Consider the following 15,301-nt stretch of genomic DNA (forward strand, 5'->3'; position numbering starts at 1 on the left):
ACAATTCCCTACAGATGCAGAGAGAGAGAGAGCGAGCCCCTGGTTTCTGGCTTTGCAGTTCTCGTCCCCATGTGACCTGGCTTTTTTCCATTCCTCAGATACCTAAAAGAGTCCCTGTCTTAGCCTAATAATAGCCCCCCTACACACACACACACAAACACACACAGACACACACACACACACACACACACACAAACACACACACACACATTCATTAAATAGTAGCGCGTAATGGTTCCTTTCCTTGAAGCCCCTCCCACTGCGGAGGGAATTGCAATGAACATATCTAGGCGCTCTTCCAACCCTGACTTTTTTAATATGGTTTTAAGTTCTTCTGGTAGTCTGCTTATCCAGGCTTTCCACTCAGGGTAAAGTTATCCTGTATTCTCTCTCTCTCTCTCCCCTCTGCACCCCTTTTCCCCCTTAATACATTTAAAGGCATACTATATAAAATGCAAATTTTAATACATCAGATCCACAATACAGGAAACAGGAAGGAGCATTTTTGTTTCTTAATAAGAAAAACTAACTGATTATTCTGAATATCTTAGCAAGTATAACATCAAAATTAGGAGGGTGAGGACTTCACTGGTGGCTCAGTGGTTAAGAATCTGCCTGCCAATGCAGGGGACATGGGTTCAATCCCTGGTCCTGGAAGATCCCACGTGCCGCGGAGCAACTAAACCTGTGTGTCACAACGACTGAGCCTGTGCTCTAGAGCCCACGAGCCACAACTACTGAGCCCACATGCCACAACTACTGAAGCCCATGTGCCTAGAGCCCATGATCCACAAGAGAAGCCACCGCAATGAGAAGCCCGCACACCACAACGAAGAGTAGCCTCCATTCGCCACAACTAGAGAAGCCCATGCACAGCAACGAAGGCGCAACGCAGCCAAAAAAATTTTTTTAAATAAATAAATTTATTTAAAAAAATTAGGAGGGTGGGAGCCAATCCAAAAATCTTGAAATGTCCTAGGAATGAATATCCTTGGGGTGTAGCTTGAAATTTTGCTTAATGCCAGACTTCCCTGAAGACCAAAGAGGAGGGGTACATCATAACAGACCTAAGCTCTCTGTAGGGAACTAGTGCCTGATGTTTCACGACGTTTTCCAACAATGCAAACGGTGTCAGTTCCCCTACACTGACTGTGGTGTTTTAATAAATCAAATTATCAAAGCTTCATAGATGTTAAAAGAAATGAAATGAAAACAAGTGAAGCAAGCATAGTTTGCTACTCTAACATCAAAGAACACAAACCCATAAATCCATAGCATTCACTTTCAAAAGCAGATGATGAAAAATATGGAATGAGTTTCTTAGATTTAATTTTAAAACAGCAAAAGTATGTGAAAGCAGAAGGGAAATGCTGAAAAGCAGAGACCAGAGCAGAGGGCACTTCAGTTTAGAAGTTTTAGCTTCTCCAGGGAGCAAAAGAGCTTAGTTCCTTGACGGCTGGACAGCCACAGGCAAAGTTTGCAAGCTCTTTTTTTGTATTGAGTCCAATCATTAAGTTCAAGTGAGTAAATCAGATATCCAGGGGATACATAACACATTATGAAATTTATGCAAGAACTCTGAGTTCCTCAAGGAAAAGAAAGAAAGGTGCTAAATGTCATGAGTGATTTTGCTGGTAAGCAAACCATCCAATATTAAATTGATTTTTAAATCACATAGTCTCCTTTTCCACAAAGTCTCATTATAGTAATAGACACTTGTCACTCTTTTTTTTTTTTTTTTTTTGGTTAGACACACTTCATTCCCCTTCTGATAACATCCCAGTTTCCTTTCAAAGTTGCTTTTCCCCAACATGTGTAATTTTGGTGGGAATAGTGCCTACCCAACCCCCAGCCTTGCAAGCTGACATCGATAGGTGACCACATCCCAGTCTGTCCACGGAGTGAGCAGACAAAGTGTGATGTGGCACATAGCCAATGGAATACTCTCCCCAGCCTGAGAATCCAATGGGAGGGATACAAGGATATTAGTGGCAATTAGAATTTTTTTGTCCCTGCTGATCTGCCCTCTTGGGTTCCCCTTGTGTCCTGTCCATTTTCTAAACCCAGTCTTCCAGCCCTTCATTGATCTGTCCCCAGGAGCCATCCAAAAAATTCTTTATTTTTTTTCTTGAGATCATCAGAGGCTATTTCAGTTGCTTGTGACCAAGAAGTCTAATGTATTCATTCATTCAAAGACAAAATTTCTTGAACATCTGTTATGTTTGGCACTAGGAATACAGAGACATGGTTCCTGCCCTCGGACTGATTGAGATTGTTGTGTAAACAGATAATTACAGTGCAATATAGGAAGTACTATCATAGAGATAAACAAAGATCACAAAGGAAGACGCCAGTAATTCTGCTTAGGGAACACAGCGAATGCTCTACAGTGGAGGCAAAGCTTGAGTCTGGCTTTGAAGGGCAAGTAGGAGTTTACCTTCGCAAAAAAGATAGGGCAAGCTTTCCAGCAGAGGGAATGGCACACACAAAGGCATAGAGGTATGGAGGAACAAGTCGTCTTTGAGATGATTCCAGAATTAGGCTGGGGCAGAAGCTACATGAGTGAATGAGTTTGGATGAGGTTGAGGCTACATTACGAAGGATCGTGTGCTCAGTGCAATAGGATTGTTGAATAAACAGCCAGTGGACTGGCTGATGCAAAGAAAATCGAAAGCACTGCCATCAAATACACGCGATCTCAGAAACAGAAGCTGCACAAAAGTAAAACTTAAAATGGAAAAATAGATGCTTCAAATCAGTCATGAATAACTTTGTTTTTCAAGGATTGATTCAGGAAAAATAAAAATATCTGCAGACCATATTTTAAAAACAAAACAATCACTTTAAATTTCCGGGGATCCCAGTTTTGATGATGTACTTTATTGATCAGAAGAAGGTCAAGGAGATAACTGGCAACTCTTACTAGCTGCTAAAATGTCAATACTTGGGAATAGTTGAGAATGACCTATCACTGGGAGACAGTTCTCCACTGGTGCCTCACATTTCTGCAAACTCGCAAGCAGAGACAATGACTGTTCTTTGTTTCAGACTACCTTTCCAAGGATGTGTGTAGAGTGGACAGCCTCAGAAGATGGCAGTACTATCCCCTATGGAGCAAAGGCGTTATACTGAGCACGTGTTCAGAGCTCAGCACTGGGCTGGGCTCTATGAGAGATAAGAACAAAGAATAAAACATAACCCCGAGAGAGGTGACGAACATGTATGAAACCAGAGTGAATAACATGAAATAATATATAATCAAGTACTATAGACTCTAGCAACAGGTGTCGATTTATATTGTTTAGATGCTTAGTAAGATGTTTTGAATACTGTCAAATTTCAAAGGAGGCAGTTATCAGTGAAGGCTCAATGATGCCATGAAAGCTTCTTTGGAGGGAAACTTCAGCTGGGCTCTGAAGAACGGGAGGATTTTTATGGGAGGAGACAGAGAAAAACATTTGTTATGAAAGTCAAGAGTGAGATGGTTTAAGGAGCAAGTTGGTGGATGCTGGGCGCCTAGGCTGTCTCCTGTCTTTCTCCTCTAGGTGCCTCAATGTCCCCATCTGTGAAATCTGGCTAATAATGTCCCTATTCACTGGGGAAGTCAGAGGGAAGCAATGAACCAGCAGGTGAGAAACCTCTTGAAGTGAGAGCACATAAAAGACAAGATAGGGCTTCCCTGGTGGCGCAGTGGTTGAGAGTGGTTGAGAGTCCGATGCAGGGGACACGGGTTTGTGTCCCGGTCCGGGAGGATCCCACATGCCGCAGAGCGGCTGGGCCCGTGAGCCATGGCCGCTGAGCCGGTGCGTCTGGAGCCTATGCTCCGCAACAGGAGAGGCCACAACAGTGAGAGGCCCGCGTACCACCAAAAAAAAAAAAAAAAAAAAAAAAAAAGGACAAGATAAATAGACTGATTAAATCAACAATTACCTTATTACTGCTGAATCTCCTCTTCAGGCTAAGAGTCCCCTAGTAGCTGTACCCACGTGTCACGTGGCAAGGCATGAGTCCTGTCCGATGTTCTGGGTGACTACAGCACAATTTATGTTCTTCTCACATGTGGTGCTCAAAATTCTCCAGAATAACCTGACAGGCACAGATTGGAGATAGACTTTTACCTTCTTTGGTGTAAATATTGTATTTGTACCAATGCAGCCAAAAATGCCACCAGCTCCATTAACTCTCACAGCCTCGTCACCTAACGTTCCCTTTTAGTTGACAGTGATCTGCTACTGTATTTTTCCATCCTGTAGTTCTGGACTCAAAAGCAGGAATTTCAACTCAAGCTTCAATCTGCTGTCTCTAGATGACAGCTGATACAAAATGGCAGTAATAGTTGAGCAGATCAGCAACCTCAAGTGTGGGTCAGATGGTTACCTAAACTAGACATCATCACCCAACTGGGAAGACTCGGCCTTTATCAATCCATGGTCTCCAAGCACAGCTGGGCCTTCAGCAATCACCTTCCTTCTCCAGGCCCTTACTCCTGACTCTCCCGTGTTCTCAGATGACTCTGCCTCCTACATCAGGCTGGAATTTCCTCCCAGGACCCCTGCAGGTGTTCATCTCCACTGGCACCAACACTTTTCCCTTCCCTCTGTGATCCAAGGCTCTGCTTTGGCTTTTCATGGTCATCGTTCCAATAGCCCAGGTCCCCTCTTCTGTATCTTTAATAATGCTCTCCTGACTGGTTATTCAACCTCAGCTCAAAAAAATATCCTTTCTATCTTTTTCGTAAAACCCATCTGCTAAGAACTGAATATGTGTGTCCCCTCAAAATTCATATGTTGAAGTCCTAACCCCTAGCATGGCTGTATTTAGAGATGGGGCCTCGAAGGAAGTCATTAAGGTTAAATGAGGTCCTAAGGGTAGGGCCCTGATCCTAATCTCCCTCTCTCCATAGGACACACTGAGCAAAGGCCATGTGAGGACAGCAAGAAGGCAGCCAACCACAAGCCAGGAAGAGAGCTCTCACCAGAAACAGACCTTGTTGGCAACTTGATCACAGACTTCTAGCCTCCAGAGAAAATAGATTTTTTTGTGGTTTCAGCCACCCAGTCGGCTGTAGTCTGTTATGGCAGCCCGAGCAGACTGAAATGCCATTCCTTGACGTTCCCTCACTCCAGCTATTGTCCAACTGCTCCATTTTGGTCAGAGACAAGTTTCTGGAAATAGCTCCCTAGTTGCCCTGTTTCTACTTTCTCACTTCCCGTTCACTCTCCAACCCATGTCATGTGGCTTCAGTCTCTACTGCTCTGCTAACTACGCTCTCACAGAGGCTTCCTAGGACCTGTGATGATGAAAGCCAGGATCGGGAATTTCTGCACCATTCAATGCATTTGGTTGTTCCTTCCCTTGTCCATTGTGATGCTCCTGGTCTTTCTTCCACTTTCCAGCCACACCTTTCAGTCGTCTTCCCAGCTACTCTCCCTGCCTCACATTCTTCACTGATGACCTCTGCTTTTCTTCTTCTATATTCGGATACTTGAGTGACCTCAGTCCAACTCCAACTATAACCTACAATGTGATGACACTCAAATATCTATTCATGGTCAAATTCTCTCTGCTAAAGCACCACGTGCCCAATGGCCTAGGCCAATTGAATGTTCCTAAATTACCTTAAACTCAAATGTTTCCAATTCTGAACTCACACTTCTTTCCTTCAAACACATTCCTCCTCTAATATTCCTCATCTCAGTGACCATCATCCTCCTAGTCACTGGAGCCTGAAACCTGGGGTGATCCTAGATCTATTCTTTTCATTCAATATTTGCATCTATATGAATGTGTGAGTATATTCACATATAAGTATAGAGAAATAACTGAATGTTAGCCTGAATTAACAAGCCACTGTATTATACCATTTAACCCTATAAAGTGGATACTGTCCTCTTTGTGGCCCTATTTTACAATTGAGAAAAGAGATTTCTAGAGGTTCAGTAATAAGTCCAGAGTTGAACATCTAGGAAATGGCAGAGCAGATTTGAACCCAGTTATGTCTTCCTCCAAAACCCAAACTCTTAACTATACATACTACCTTGTAATAACTATTGTTTCAAATATAGCTATAATTCATTGTCAAATCTTTATCTCCACAGTTACTTCCTGCCCCTTCTTACCTAGATTACTGCAATAGCTTCCTAATTATCCCCCTTGACTCCACTCTGGACCAATCCCAGGCCAACTTCAACATGCCACCATAGCAATCTTTAAAAAAAACTCTGATCATTTCCCTTCTGTACTTGAGACCCTCTGTTGCTCTTCATGGCCTGACTCTTTAGCCCACAAGACACCTTGTGTTGTGGCCACTGTCTCTCCTTCTAGCCTCCCCATTGGTTCCAGAGCTATTTGCTGTTCTTCAAATGTGTATAAATTTTTACAACTCCAAACTTTTATATATTTGTTCTCCACCTTAGATTTGCGGCAGACACTGCAGTTGACTAATCCAACAGCCCTTCCCAGCACTATTCTCCAGGTAACCTCCCTCCCCAGAGGCTTGAAAGCCAGATCCTCCTTTGCCAGCTTCCTTGCACTTTGAAGTAGCCACATGACCCACTTCTGGCCAATGAGATGCAAATGAATGTCTGCCATGGAACTTCTAGGAAAGTGACAGATACGGCTGGTGCTGTCCTTCCTTCTTTTTCCCACCTTCAACAGGGATGCTATTTTTGGATCTGTGGCAGCCATGTTGAAATCAAGAGACCATAAAACATGAGGATGAAAAGCCATCACACCAAGGATGGCAGAGCAGAAGAATAAAGAGCTCAAATGAACAGCTGAAATCAATGTCAAAGGCCTCTAGACTTCTCATCGAAGCCACTGTTAGTCAGATATTCTGTTACTTGCTGCCAAATAACTCTTAGCTGATACATGGATCTAAAAACTTCTACTCTTTTAAAATTCAATCCAAGGTCAGGTGTCTGTCCTGGGGAATATTCCCTGATTCTGATTGGGGTGTTCATCCTTTGGCTCCTAAAATAACCTATGCATAATTCTATCACAGGACTTATCACACATGATGTAACATTTGTTTGCCTGTCTTTCCTACAAGACTGAGGGTTTAGAAAACAAGTTCACATCTTATTTGATTTTAAATTCCCAGTGACTAGCACATCACCTGACACGTGGTAGGCCTTCAAGACCTGACACATCATAGGTTTTGAGTTATAAAAGGCACCTTGAATCCTCCCTGTTGAAAAAAAGACATAGCTTCAAATCATAAACTATAAAGATGTCTCATAACTATTGTAGTGTATCTTTGAAGCTGGGAAGCCCAATTTTTTGTGTAAATTTGGGCAGAAAAATGTGCCATAAGTAGAAGAAAAACTCACAGGCAGATCACAGAGCAAGGTTTGAAATAAAAACTCTCAAACAAAAACCAAGAGAATGTGTTGGCAGCAGGTATTTACTTAGAAGAAATACTAAAGGAAGTTATTTAGGCAGAAGGAATATAATCGCAGATGGAAACATAGTAATACAGGAAGGAATGTAGAGAAATGGAAAAGGTAAACATGTGGGTGAAACATAATGAAAACTGACTGTTTAAAACAACAAGAATAATGCTTTGTGGGATTAAAAGTATGTAGAATTAAAACACATGACAACAATAACAATAGCCCAAACAGGAAAATTGGCTTAAATGTTGTAAGGTTGTTTCATTGTCCAAGAAGTATTAACGGTATTATTAACAGTATTAATTTATAGTACAGTCTAATAAGTCAGGGATGCATGTTTGTCATCTCTGTGGTAACCACAAAAAGAATAATTTTAAAATGTATAATCAAGAAGCTAATAGCAGAAATGGAATAATTTTTAAAATACTACATTAACGTAAGAGAGGGCAGCAGATAAGAATGAAGAAAAAGAGGAAAATAAAAACAGATGGGACAGATAGTAAACAAAGAAAAAGATGGTAGATTTAAACTCAGATTGGCATCCATGGTGGACCTGCTATTCACCAAGCAGGAAAAGCCAGCCTGGGGAACAAATGTGGTTATCTTGGAGCAGGTGTGCAGAGGGAAGCAACGAGAAGATGCCTTGTGCCTTAAGATAAAGATGGAGAGATAGATTATCAGATGAACTTTCTTAACCGATTATATCTCCTGAACGTGAGTTTTTCTGAGAGTGAAAGTCTGCTGTATCTTCACAATAAACTCTCCTTTCTGAGCTAATTTCAGGCAGTTCTGTTCCAACCTTCTGTTGCAAACAAATGACCCCTGACTGAGACAGCAGTCACGGTTAATAGGAGCCGAGAAATATGGTCTCATTAGACTGGCCTCTGGGGAAAGAGAACCAGTGTCTTGATCATGAAGCTTCTATCACAAGAATGCTTTCATATTCCAGGTTTCTATAATGATGATTCTTGTTTTTCTTTTTTTAATATTTTGGAACACCGGACAATCACTCTTTATATTAATCTTAATAGAAAGGCGGTCTTGCTTATATATAAAATCGACTTCTGAAATTTGTAAAGTAAAAATGTTTCCTGCTAAGAAAACAAAAGAAAAATAAAGGCCTCTTGGTTGATTTTTCTACCATGACCATCTGGTTTTATAATTAATGTCTTGCCAATGTACTAAAATATTTTGCATGTAAATCTTTTACATTCTTGCTGCATTTTCAATTAAAGTCTCTGAATTAAAACTTTGTACCATGAGTCAGCAGTTAAAGCAAACATGTTTTTTCCATTTATCTTCCTTTGGGAAAACCCAGTCCCAAATGCAGAATGCCTGCCATCCTTCAGTTCTTTTCATCAATCCAGATGTCCATAATTACTTCTGGAGGTTACTACAGTGGTTTGCCCTGCCATCTGACACCATCTTTCCCATGATTGCTGAGTGTGGCTTCCCTTGCCTTTCACTGTTTCCTGTAAATACTCCCATTCTTGGTGAAGAACATAACTGTGGTCTGCAGATCATAAGACCTGGAGACACCTCATGCTCATGGGTGGCTTCATGTGTGAACTGCCCTTTTAGATCTGTGCTGGGGCAAAGAGAGTCTGTTAGATCCCATTTTAGAAGCAGTTGTCCTCCTCACTGAGCTATATTGCAAAAAGCTAACATTCTAAGGAGGAGGGAAGGTAAAGTTCCAAAGGTCATGTACACAAAAGTCATGAGGTCCACACGGGCATTACTTATGATAATACCCTCCAATGTGTGGCCCCAAAGCCATCATGACTCTCATCAACACTTGGTTGGTTTTGGACAAATGACCCACTGACCATCTGCTGTAGATGTGGGTTAGGAAGGATGCTGAGCTTAGTGGTGTCTGGTTGTCTAACTATCTGGGCCAGCTTCTGTAGAAGAAGCCCTTCTGAAAGCCACTTGCCTTGGCCATCTGGACACTCTGGACATTCCTTTCTGCCCACTCTGGTCCACACACACCCTATAACCATCTTAGTGATGATAGTGTCATATAGAACTTCATCAAAAATGTTACAAAAGGCTAGATAGATAGGACCATTTGCCCCTTGTTAAAACTCTACTACAAGTCATACATTATTCTAGGAGCTTTACCGACATTATGTCTAATCCTCACAACAGCTCTGCAGATTGGACGTGTCTAACCCTGTTGAACAGATGAGGAAACCTAGGCTCAGCGCAGTTAGGTTAACTTGCCTCAAACCACATGGCTAGCTATTTTCTCTTACTGACATGGCTTTTCACATAGGAAAATTAATTTGGTCTGGAAATATTCACTTGGGATTTGAATAGAGAAGGGAAAATCCTGAAATGCCAATAGGTAAATAGAAATCACTTCTTTTAAAATAAATTCAAATAATTTGGACTTGTATCATCCACTGCTTAAGATCTTCCTATTTCACACATCAGAATAATATCTAACTATTGGATTTGCCTATTTAGGACTCTGAGCTAATGTGCTATCATTTCAGGCACACACACACGAAATGTTTTAGGAAAAGTTTCTTATTCTCCAAATACTCTGAACGTGGATCCCCCTGCCAGTGATCTTGGGATGAGCTGAGCATAAATAAATCTAACCATGTGGATTAAATTTTTCTGGAATACATATGAGCATGTAAACTAAGGGGGAAAGAACTAGGGAAAAAGTTTATTTGATCAAAATTACTCAGGAAAAATATAATTTATATAATCTGCAGTAGTTCAATAAACTCCCAAAGCCATCCAAACCAATAGCCTGTAAACAACCCAGGCCAGGCACATCAGAAAGAGATAGGGCTTCAAAAAATTCAGATTCAATTGCTTAGTATATTTTGTTTCCAGAGTTTTCTCTATGGAAACCAAAGAGTTCTTTTAAGTTAAGAAAATAATGCCCATTGGTAAGGCCTGAGGAAAAAAATGAGTAAGCCACAAAAAGCTAATTCTCTTAACAGACCTAGTCAAGTAAGTATTGAATACAGAAGAAATTATCATAATTACAATAATTAACTCATTCTCTCTTCCTACTTTCATCGAAGCTGCTTGGGGACATTTTTTCATACTGAAGGGAAGTCAGATTTTCTCACTCTTTTGTGAGTCCTTCGGTAGTTTTTCTGCGGCAGAATTATATCCACCCAAGCTCTGACCACAGGGCACAGACTCAGGCTTCCTATTAAGAATGATCTTTTCTGTTGTTTTGATTTTAGAGATTGGTTAATCGGTGACTCTCTCTCCTTGCTTTGAAAGCTATTGCATTTGTTTCCCTGGTCCTTTGGCTTGAGCTGATTGTTTATAAGTTGTTTTCTCCCTCTAAATTACAGGGTCATTGATTCAATCAATGGACGAATAAATAATTAATAACAGTGCTATGGAAATAAACAAGGTGATGTAAGTAGAGGATAACTGAGGGTCGGGTACGAGTGTTACTTTAGATCAGGTAGTGGTATGGCATCTCTGAGGAGGTGACATTTGAGCTGAAAGAGTCAATCGTCCAGGGAACAGTGAGTGCAGAGCCTTAAGGCAGTAGAGAGTTTAAAACCATCAGAGAATGCAAAGGTCAGAAAGGTGGTCACATAGCTGAAATACAGAGGGAGAGAGAGTGGTGGGGGACAATCTGCAGAGGGCCAGCACAGGTCTTTGTCTAGAGAATGCAGTTTAGATTTTGTTTTAAGTATAACGGGTAACCATTGAAGCATTTCCAGAAAGGGAGTGATATGATCTGGGATTTCAGAGATGTTTGTTTGTTTTGTATTGCTTTGAATTTCTGTTTTCGAAAGGCCACTTTGGCTGCTGCAGAATGGACTGAAGTGGGGCAAGAGTGAAGGTAGACACGATTATGTAGAAGCTGAAGCAGATGTTCAGGTGGGAGAGAAACCACTGGTCTCTCTTTTCAGGAAATGATATGAGTATTTAAGTTGACCTTGAAGATCTGCTTGATCTAAGATCCCAGAGGCTGGAAACTGTTAACTAAAGTTTTCTTAAAGGATAGAGAGTTGGGGTGGGGGGATTATCAAAGTAGATTTTTTCAGGAAAGCAGTACTTATTATTAAACCTGTCCCTACTGAGTGTATTCTCTGTGGTGAGCACATGATTACGGTTAATATATTTTATCAGCCCAGCAATCTCATACCTTGGACACTATTAACTCCATTTTTCTCGTAAAGAAGTGGAGGCTTAGAAAGGCTAAATGGTATCCAAGGTCACAAAGCTAGTAACCGATGAAGATGAGATTTGAACAAATCCCTGCTCTCTCCATGGAAAGAAAGACAAAGACACAGACAGAGAGAGACAGAGAGAGAAAATGAATAACAAACTCTCAACCGAAAAGGAAGGGAGGAAAGGAGGAGGGAAGAAGCAAGGAGAGGAGAGAAGGGAGGGAGGGAGGAAAATGCGGCCCCCACAGTAGGAAATAAAACCCTCTTTCCAGAGAGGCAACATTTCCAGTGCAGAGCCTCCTCTATCAAGGAAGCATCTGGGGGCAGGCTGAGCCGGAAGGGAAAGGCCTCTCCCCTCTCAGGGTTCCTCTCAGGGACCACAATATCTTTTAGGGGACCAGAGCACATTCCCCCCTTTGACTGCCTTTTCCATAAACTGAAGGAATTTTGCAAAAAAAAAAAAAAAAAAAAAACCCACAAACAACAACAACAAAAAAACCCAAAACAAACAAAAGAACAAAAACGAATTAAGGGCTTCACTGTTACTGTTTTTTAAAGAAACATTGACCTAGTGAGAAATCTCTGCAAGGTCAGAGCCAGAGACAGGCTAGTTGGGGACACCTGCTGGGCTTCCCAAACACAGGCACGCGGCCTCCCCTTCCGAAGGGCCCTCGGGTATTTCCTGGGCCTTGCAGGGGTGCGGGGAAGGCTGGGAGTCGCCGCCCCTCATTTGGGTTGGCTCAGAATAAGCAGATCGTCTTTGAATCACATTCGCCTCGGCTGCTGCTGGTTTTGTTTTGTGTACTGCTGGGGTTTTTTCTGTTCAAAATGCACTAATGCCTGGGAGTGGAGGTGCCCCTGCAGCCCCGTGGCCCCGGAGGATTCCAGACGCGCAGCGGAGACCGGGACTTGGACGCCCCTGCGCCGAGGGTGGCGAGCAGGCCAGGGCTTCCCCGCCAAAGCCAAGGCCGGCGGCCCTGCCTTCTTCCCCTCTCCGCCCTGGACCCGCAGAGAAAGCTGAGCCCTGTACTCCTCTCCTCAGCTGGCAAAGGCAGAGGCTCTTGTTCCTCGGACATGTCCGCTCTGGGTGCCCTTGGGGCAAATGCAATGGGGAGTAGAATATATATGATAGATGCCATTCATTTTAATATAGATCGCATACACAGCTGACCCTTGGAAACACGGGTTTGAACTGAGTGGGTGCGGGTCTGCCTCTTTGTGGACTTTTTTTCAGTTAATACCTCCTGCAGTACTACGGGATCCATGGTGGGTTGAACCCGTGGACGCAGAGCTGTGGATGTGGAACCGTGGATACGGAGGGTAAAGGTATAGGCCTATTTTCCACTGCACAGAGATGGTCGGGGCCCCTAACCCTGGCTGTTCAAGGATCAACTGTATAATATATTGCATGCTTTATCTCACTTAAACCTCCCAACAACTTAAACTGAAGCTCAAAAGGGTTAAGTAACCTGCTCAGGCTCGCACTGCTAGTAAGTGCGGTGCTGAGATTCAGACTCAGATCTTGACTCCAAAGCCCTGCTCTTAACTTGGATTCATGCACTGATTCCACAACTTTATTAAGCACCTACCGTGTGCCAGGGAAGGACTAAGACCATGGGAGGGCCCAGACTCTGAAACGGTAATGTCCCCCCAGCACACACACCCCCCATGTGTAATTTGATTTTTTTTTTTTTTTAGATTTCAACATTTTTATAAGTCTGCTGAAATTGATGGCATATTTGATTTTTTTTTTTTTTTTTTTTTTTTTTTTTTTTTTGATACGCGGGCCTCTCACTATTGTGGCCTCTCCCATTGCGGAGCACAGGCTCTGGACGATCAGGCTCAGCGGCCATGGCTCATGGGCCCAGCCGCTCCGCGGCATGTGGGATCCTCCCAGACCGGGGCACGAACCCACGTCCCCTGCATCGGCAGGCGGACCCCCAACCACTGCACCACCAGGGAAGCCCGGCATATTTGATTTTTAATTTCAATTTTTCTGATTAAAATGTTCTTAATAAGTTCACTGAAGCTAAACTTCCCTCTCTTGTGTGTGCATGCATTCCGGCACATGCTTGGGTAAGGCAGGCCCGGGTGTGACTGTGAACAAGACAGCCGCAGCAGCCTTCTCTCCCAGGGGCTTGGAACCCGAGCAGAGGCAGACAGTCCACCTATTACATACAGCATTCGGACAGGGAAGCCGGAGGCCTCACTCCGGGCTGCCTGCCCACCCGCCCCCCCCCCCCGCCCTCAGCTCTGGCCTCCTGATACCCCCTGCATTGTCAGACCCCAGAGAAAATGGGGAGGCCAGAGGGCAGGGCTGGCAGAGCAGGGCTCCCTAGGTCATTAGGCTCCCTGGGGTCATTAGGCCCGAGTTGCCCACAGGTGCTATACAGGTGGTCTCAACCCCGAGCCATGACCTAGGAAAAGCCACGGGATCGCTCAGCTGCAGCCAATCCTCCAAACTGCCTGCCTTCTTGAAATAGTCCAGATCTCACTTATTAAACATATTAATCTGAAGTTAACAATTTGTGGTAGTTTCACTAAATGGCTTGAAGAATGTAAGAAAAAAGAATTTGCTCTGATGGGAAGGCTTAACCCTGATGGACTCAGTGGCCTTTGTATCCTGACTTTGAAATAACTGGAAATGGAGGGACTATTCGCAGAAGTGGAGAGTCAGAGGGTAAACCTAACTGGAGTTAAAGAAACACAAACAAAACCCATCCCCTTTTCAGCCCCAACCTACCATGTGACTCTGAGGACATTGCTTACTGCAGTGACAGCATTTTAAACAGCCGCCCAGAGGGGTTTTAAATAGACTTGATGTAATTCAATGATTTATAGAGCAGGGGTTACCAAAATATTCAAGTTCTGAAATGCCCCCAAACCGAGACCATGGCCTCAGCGTTCCCCACTCTGAACCAAATAATTCTCTACTTTGGAGTGTGGTCTGTGTGGCTCTTTCAGAAAACTGTGGCTGCTTTGAATGAGGGGCCAGAAAAAGATAAACAGCCTCTGATGAATAGATACTTGCATTCATTTACACTCAGCTCATCCCAGGACCACTGGCAGGGAGATCCATGTTCAAAGCATGCGAAGAATAAGAAACTTTTCCAAAACATTTGTGTGTGTGTGTGCCTGAAGTGCTGGCCCGCTAGCTCAGAGCCCTAATCGACAACTCCAATAGTTGGGTATTATTCTTCCATATAAAAACATACTCTGCCTGTCTGCAGCAGCTCGGTCCACAGAAGGCACCGATCTCCAGGAAACAAGCCAGGCGATTTATTCCTTAACTGCATATCAAACCTAAATATTCAAGGAAATTGCAGGGGAATCGTCAAAGAAAGAAATCTGGTTAATGAAATGCCCCCAGACCTCTATTTTATAAAATATGCCACAATTATGTAAACACTTTACAGCCTTAATCAATATCCCCCTTAAAGGCAATGGTCTAAAAACGCACACAAGTTTGGAAATGGAGATCTTTTCCAATCTTCCATTACATTCTTTTTATTACCTTGGAGCAACCCTCCTTTTACTAATCCTTATGGCGCTCTCGGCCTCAGAGAGAATAACCTGAACCGAAGGCAGGTTTCAGAGAATTCTGACAGTTTTGTTTATGTCAGAAATAATGAAAGATGACAGGCTATCGCATTTAGACTTGTAACATGATCATTTGCTTTAGGACTCCCTGCTAAGATTAATTTGGAGACAGGGAAGAAGAGGGGGAAAGAGAAGGAGGAGGAAGTG

The 15,301-nt window shown here is 43.0% G+C and overlaps 1 protein-coding gene across 1 annotated transcript in view; it reads left to right on the plus strand.

The window, feature by feature from the left end:
* Window positions 1-15,301, plus strand: part of LOC309968551 (putative E3 ubiquitin-protein ligase TRIML2) — a gene marked incomplete at both ends in the record, with an annotated part of 81,834 nt that overhangs the window by 38,282 nt on the left and 28,251 nt on the right.

The sequence above is a fragment of the Leucopleurus acutus genome (assembly GCF_964270905.1).
Source record: "Leucopleurus acutus genome assembly, chromosome: 1".
NCBI classification, from domain to species: domain Eukaryota; kingdom Metazoa; phylum Chordata; class Mammalia; order Artiodactyla; family Delphinidae; genus Leucopleurus; species Leucopleurus acutus.